The following is a 7532-nucleotide window of genomic DNA, read 5'->3' as shown; positions in this document are numbered from 1 at the left end:
TCTCCTACTTATAATGGCGCCCTAGAGAGGATGGCCTATGAAGGAACTAAACGACGCAGCTTTCATATTGACCAGCCACTTATGAATACTGTTGTAAATATTGACTGTGCTGCTGACACAGGCTTATTGAGTTAGTTATTCTTCGTGCGTTTTGTGCTTCTGCGTTTGTCGAGTGTTTTCTGAATATTGTTCCTGACGCAGCCTACTCTTTTGTGTCTCTTCAGATTGTTTGTGTGTTTTATTTTCGTTTTTTAAAATGATTCCAATGGATCAAATGTTATGGTTTGAGTGGCAGACAGGATTAAGTTGGAATCAATAATAAAAAAAAATACCTTTGTTATGTCCTCCTGTTTGCTAACATTGGTATAATAGTAAATGGGCTGCATTTTTATACTACTTCTATCCAAAGGGCGTTGCAACTTATGCCTCACATTCACTCAATCACACACACATGGCGGCAGGCGACGATGCAAGGTGCCAACCTGCTCATCGGGAGCAGTTATGGGTTAAGTGTCTTGCTCAAGGGCACTTCGACACGCTGCCAGGAGGAGCTCGAATCGAACCAGGAACCTTCTGATTACCAGACGACCGCTCTACCTCCTGAGCCACTGTCTAAAACACTAACCTTCTGATTACCAGACGACCGCTCTACCTCCTGAACCACTGTCTAACCCTAACCTACAGATTACCAGACAACCGCTCTACCTCCTGAGTCCTGAGCCACTGTCGCCATCATTAGAACACAGATATATATATATATGAGAATTTACTTAAATCTGCCTTTCAACAATCCTGTACCAGGGCGGCCAGGTGGTGCAGTGGGCAAGGCACTCACCACCAATGCTGGAGACGCTGGGTTCGCGTGTTCGATCCCAGCTCTCCACATTGTTTTCAGTTTGGCTGGTCGTCCGTACTAATACAATTGGCAGTGTTAGAGGGTGGGTCCTGGGCGTTGTAAACAGAAAAATACTCCTACAGTTCGGTCGGGGCGCCTGCTCAGCGAAGGAAGGATCTGGAGGGAGGTAGTGTGACCTTCCACACGTTACACTCTCCCAGTGAGAATCTGCGCTGCCAGGCTGGCTGCCGGCTGGCTGCACATGTGTCGGAGCGGGATAGCATGTGATAGTCTCCGGCCTCCCGGACCAACAGTAGGGGGGAGTGCGCAACAACCAGGAAGGGAGTTGGGAATTGGCATAACGACTAACAGTGGGATGGGAGAAAAATCGGAAAAAGAGGAGGGGGAAAAAAGATAGTAAAAAAAAAAATCCTGTACCAGTATGTTCTCTAAAGGGAGACGCGGTCTCAAAACTATATCCCGCCCTACATTTCTTGTTTCTTGTTTCTTGGATCCCTATTGGCTGCCACAATGCTGACCCCTAGTCCTCCTGGGATTCACTCACAACATGCATAAGAAGAATCTATCTGACCTTTACATCAATACATTTGCATACAGATATGCGCCGCCAGCTCCTTATAAGGCGAATGAGGTGTGCAAAACAGCTCGAGAGGTTTGGCATTGCATGCTGATCCATTCAACAGGAAGCGATTTGCGACTGATCTCAAAAATGAGATTAGATTAAAATGTATTGTTATTATACAGCACAAGTACAATACGCCATCCAACCAGAGTGGATACAAAAATAAAAACGGCTTAGTGAGGCAGCCTCTCGGCGCACGAGCAGCCACACGCATACTGTATACGTGCAAAATTAATCGTTCCAGCAAAGTAGGCTTTGTCAATACTGAACGACTGCATGCTTGTCGAGAGCCAATCGCGCAGTAGGTTGGGAAATACCTGACCTGTCACCTATCTCTCTTTGAAAGGTCCCTGTGGCTGAAACCCAGAGTGCGCTCAGAACTTGTAAGTGGAGGCACAGGATTTGACCAGCGTGTGTGAATGAATGAAAACTTTATTAACAGATTGCAGAATGGGTACAATACAGTACGGCTCAATACACACAATTGTTAAGGGGATGCAGACCAGAGAAAGACGTTTGTCTTGTTTACATCAGGGTCCCCCTTTTCAATTCATATTGAATTGTCTGAGTTGAGGCTCCAGAGTATTGCATACATCTAAAAGGACCGCTCTTGGCAATCTGAAACGGCTAAGCAGCCACTCATCTGGCTCTGCAAATAGATCTAGAACGGTGGTCGCCAACCTTTTTATGCCCAAGATCACTTTTTTTTTGTGGTGAAGGCAAGATCTACCTATTGAAGCGTTGAGAGATAAAGACAGCCAAGATTGTACTTTAAACTAAATTACTTTTATTTGCCTGTATTCTAACTACATGCAATGCTTTGGTCCAACATTAAAACGTCAAAGTAGAACTGTAATATGTACTTTCTCAGTCAGTGCTAAGTGCAGTCATCTTATGCAGCATCACTTTTCACATCAAAACAAAAGTAGAACTGTAATGTGGACTGTAGATAAAAAAAAAAAAATTATAAAAAAAAATCAGGGAAAGATCGACGGGTTGGTGACCACTGATCTAGAAGATCTCTAAATATGCGTTCTATGCGTACGGCCTTGCCAGAGCATCTAACTGTTCTAACGGCACTATATAATCCATTTCAGAAGCAGAACGCATGCAATAAGTTCTGTTTTTTTATTTTTATTTTTGGCAATTGACCAATGGTAGGTTTTTTTTTTTTTTTTTTTCATCTTGACCACTCTTATATCGCTTTGTGAATGAGGCCCAATGTTCTGTTGGAGCCACGAAGAGAGTGTTACATGTTCTCTTAATTATACAAAGAATAGGACACCTTTTATCCAAGGTATGAGAGGGGGGGGGGGTGGGGGGGTACTTCCAAAATAGCCCACCTTGCTAGTAATGTGAGAAAAGTACAAGGTCAACAGAATAGGTTGGCAGTGAATGGCCAACTATGGGTGAGGGCAGGGCTGCATGATGTCTGTGTCTGAGTGAGTCAGACCTCCTAATAGAGGCCGGGTGGGACACGTCCAGAACATGACCAGGCTGTTTTCGGTTACAGACCTAAACCGGGCCCCCCATCAGAGAAAGCCCCCCAGCTAGGTTATGTGGCCCTCACAGGGGGGGAAAAAAAGCTTGGGGACCCCTGCTCTAAAGGCATGAGGAGTATCTTCATGTAAATGGTGCATTTTATATAGCAGCTTTTATCCAAAGCGCTTTTTTGTTCCTCACATTTTTACCTATTCACTCTCATTCACACACAGATGGCGGAGACGACCATGCAAGGTGCCAACCTGCTCATCGAGAGCAATTAGGGGTCAAGTGTCTTGCTCAAGGACACTTCGACACGCTGCCTGGGAGGAGCGGGAATCGAACCGGGAACCTCCGGATTACCAGACGACTGCTCCACCTCCCGAGCCACTATCTCCCTTCATGTACATCTAAATGTCTATATTATGTGTATCATAGTAGTATAGACATATTAGCATAGTAGTATAGACATTATAGTAGGTAGTAGTATAGACATATTAGCATAGTAGGTAGTAGTATAGACATATTAGCATAGTAGTATAGACATTATAGTAGGTAGTAGTATTGATTGAAAACTTTATTAACAGATTGCAGAATGGGTACAATACAGTACAGCTCAATACACACAATTGTTAAGGGGATGCAGACCAGAGAAAGACTTTTGTCTTGTTTACATCAGGGTCCCCCATTTTCAATTCATCAGGACATATATGACATACATGACATACAGATAGTCAGTACTGCTACATCTATACATTTATGACATACCAGATTTGCAAATACAGTACTGTTTGTGATACAGAAGGAGTCAAGAAAAGGGAGTATATACATTTGACGTAGAAACTGTACATTGGAGGAGGTTGGGTGGGGGGGGTTGGGTACATTGGGATATTGACAACCATACTGGGTAATTTACATTGGAGGTGGTTGGGGGGGGGGGGGGGCACACTGTATAAACAAGTAAAACTGTACATTGAGGGGGGGGGAGGAGACACTGTACAAACAAACAAAATTGTACATTGGACTATTGACAAAACCATACTAGGTAAATGACTGTACATTGGATGGGGGTTGGGTTAGGATATTTACAGGGGCCAGTGTTGAATTGCAGTCTCCCGTAGGTGTCCCTTGAGAGAGGTTTTGAAAGTGGGTAGTGATCCACATTCCTTTACAGCTTTGGGTAGGGCGTTCCACATTGATGTGGCATAATTGCGAAACGTGTTTAGTCCCTTATTTGAGCCGAATCTGGGTTTAACATGATTTGTGGAGCTCCCTCTGGTGTTGTGATCGTGGTATTCACTGACCTTTGGGAAGTATTTTGACATGTACATGGGTACCTTGGTCGTGTAGTGTATCTTGTAGACCAGGCCCATTGCAAGTTGCTGTACTCTGTCGTCTACTCTCAGCCATCCTAGGTTGTCAAAGTGGGCAGGGGTGAGGTGGGTTCTAGGAGTAAGGTCAAGCAGTAGTCTGACCAGTTTGTTTTGAGATGTTTGTAATTTTGTTTTTAGCGCCTTTGAGGTGCTTTGGTACCATGAGGTGCAAGCATAGTCGTAGTACCCCTGAATGAGTGCTCCTGCCAGAGTCTTCAGGGTATTCTTGTTTACCAGAGAGGAGATCCGGTACAAGAATCGAGTTCGTTGGTTGACTTTTTTTTATTACATTGGATGCCATTTTGTCACAGGAGAGATTAGCCTCTAGGATGGAACCCAGGTAGGTAATTTCATCTTTCCTTGTGACAATATTGTCACCCACTGTAACTGAGAAGCCGTCGGTCTTGCTGAGTTTGTTATTTGAACCGAAGAGAATGGACTCTGTTTTGCCCATGTGTAATGATAGTTTGTTATCAGCGAGCCATATGCAGATTCTGCCTAGTTCCGAGCTGAGGGTTTTTTCAACCTGTAACTTGTTCTTGTCAGAGACCAGCAGGGCTGAGTCGTCCGCAAACAGGAACAAGTTGCAGTCACAAGCTGACGACATGTCATTTGCATAAATTAGGAACAGTAGCGGTCCTAGTATGCTTCCTTGTGGAACACCACAGCTCACTGTGAGGGGGGGGGATAGGGTACCGTTTACCTCCACCATCTGTTCCCTCCCCTCAAGGTAGGATTGCATCCAGCTCACTGATAGACTATCAAAACCAATTGCTTTTAGCTTGTCAATCAGAATGGAGTGATTGACCGTGTCAAAGGCCTTTTGTAGGTCCAGCATGACCATGCCGCAGTATTTGCCTGCGTCCACCTCTTGTTTGATGTGGTCATTCAAATAGAGAAGGCATGTGTCAGTGGAGTGGGATGTTCTGAAGCCAGATTGGAATTCGTAGATTAGATTTTTTTCCGCTAGGTACTTTTCGACCTGTTCGTAATTCGTAGTATAGCCATAGTAGCATAGTACTAGTAGTATAGTATAGTAGTATAGACATATTAGCATAGTACTAGTAGTATAGTATAGTAGTATAGACATATTAGTATAGTAGGTAGTAGTATAGACATTAGCATAGTAGATAGTAGTATAGACATATTAGCATAGTAGGTAGTAGTATAGACATATTAGCATAGTAGGTAGTAGTATAGACATTAGCATAGTAGAATAGTAGTAGTATAGACATATTTTTCTGTCTTCATTTCAGTCACGTACACAACACTAGAAGCACCTGTTTTCTACATGAGATGTTCTGATTAGGTCTCTCATTGATTTCCACTACGGAAGAATCCCCTTCAGTAATTAAGGGATCGTTGCAAGAGAGCGCGTGTTGTGCAGGATATACCACAAGTCGTACAAGGCGGGTCTTGCGTCGTCTCCACACATGCATGCAGCTGGATCACCAGCCAGCCTGTTGTCCAGAGGGGGGGGGGGTTAGTGTAGCTGTTATCCAGGCAGGTCTTCGGTCATAGGACTGAGACTGATGAGAGTAATTACTCAGGCCGGCAGACTGCTTTATTACAGCAGCCGGGGCAGGAGCAGAGGGATGCACGGCGCTCCTGAGCTCTGATTAACATCATTCATCTAGTGTTTAAGGAGGGAGGGGGGGGGGGGGGGGGGGCTACGGAGGGGGAGGCGCAGAGATTGACCTTATATGAAGGGAGGCAGAGGGGCGGAGCTACGTTACACATTGGGAGGGAGGCAGGGGGCGGAGCTACGCTACATGTTGGGAGGGAGGTAGGGGGGCGGAGCTACGCTACATGTTGGGAGGGAGGTAGGGGGGCGGAGCTACGCTACATGTTGGGAGGGAGGCAGGGGGGCGGAGCTACGCTACATGTTGGGAGGGAGGGGGGCGGAGCTATGCTACATGTTGGGAGGGGGCGGAGCTATGCTACATGTTGAGAGGGAGGCGGAGCTACGCTACATGTTGGGAGGGAGGTAGGGGGGCGGAGCTACATGTTGGGAGGGAGGCGGAGCTACGCTACGTGTTGGGAGGGAGGCGGAGCTACGCTACATGTTGGGAGGGAGGCAGGGGGGCGGAGCTACGCTACATGTTGGGAGGGGGCGGAGCTACGCTACATGTTGAGAGGGAGGCAGAGCTACGCTACATGTTGGGAGGGAGGCAGGGGGGCGGAGCTACATGTTGGGAGGGGGCGGAGCTACGCTACATGTTGGGAGGGAGGCAGAGCTACGCTACATGTTGGGAGGGAGGCAGGGGGGCGGAGCTACATGTTGGGAGGGGGCGGAGCTACGCTACATGTTGGGAGGGAGGCAGAGCTACGCTACATGTTGGGAGGGAGGCAGGGGGGCGGAGCTACATGTTGGGAGGGGGCGGAGCTACGCTACATGTTGAGAGGGAGGCAGAGCTACGCTACGTGTTGGGAGGGAGGCAGGGGGGCGGAGCTACATGTTGGGAGGGGGCGGAGCTACGCTACATGTTGAGAGGGAGGCAGAGCTACGCTACATGTTGGGAAGGAGGCAGGGGGGCGGAGCTACATGTTGGGAGGGAGGCAGAGCTACGCTACGTGTTGGGAGGGAGGCAGGGGGGCGGAGCTACATGTTGGGAGGGAGGCAGGGGGGCGGAGCTACATGTTGGGAGGGAGGCGGAGCTATGCTACATGTTGGGAGGGAGGCAGGAGGGCGGAGCTACGCTACATGTTGGGAGGGAGGCAGGGGGGCGGAGCTACGTTACACATTGGGAGGGAGGCAGGGGGCGGAGCTACGCTACATGTTGGGAGGGAGGTAGGGGGGCGGAGCTACGCTACATGTTGGGAGGGAGGCAGGGGGGCGGAGCTACGCGACATGTTGGGAGGGAGGGAGGGGGGGCGGAGCTACGCGACATGTTGGGAGGGAGGCAGGGGGGCGGAGCTACGCGACATGTTAGGAGGGAGGTAGGGGGGGCGGAGCTACGCGACATGTTGGGAGGGAGGGAGGGGGGGCGGAGCTACGCGACATGTTGGGAGGGAGGCAGGGGGGCGGAGCTACGCGACATGTTAGGAGGGAGGTAGGGGGCGGAGCTACGCGACATGTTGGGAGGGAGGTAGGGGGGGCGGAGCTACGCTACATGTTAGGAGGGAGGTAGGGGGGCGGAGCTACGCGACATGTTGGGAGGGAGGTAGGGGGGGCGGAGCTACGTGTTGGGAGGGAGGG

The sequence above is a fragment of the Notolepis coatsorum genome, assembly GCF_963971535.1.
Source record: "Notolepis coatsorum genome assembly, chromosome: 10".
NCBI classification, from domain to species: Eukaryota; Metazoa; Chordata; class Actinopteri; order Aulopiformes; family Paralepididae; genus Notolepis; species Notolepis coatsorum.
Note: the sequence above shows the minus strand (reverse complement) of the source record.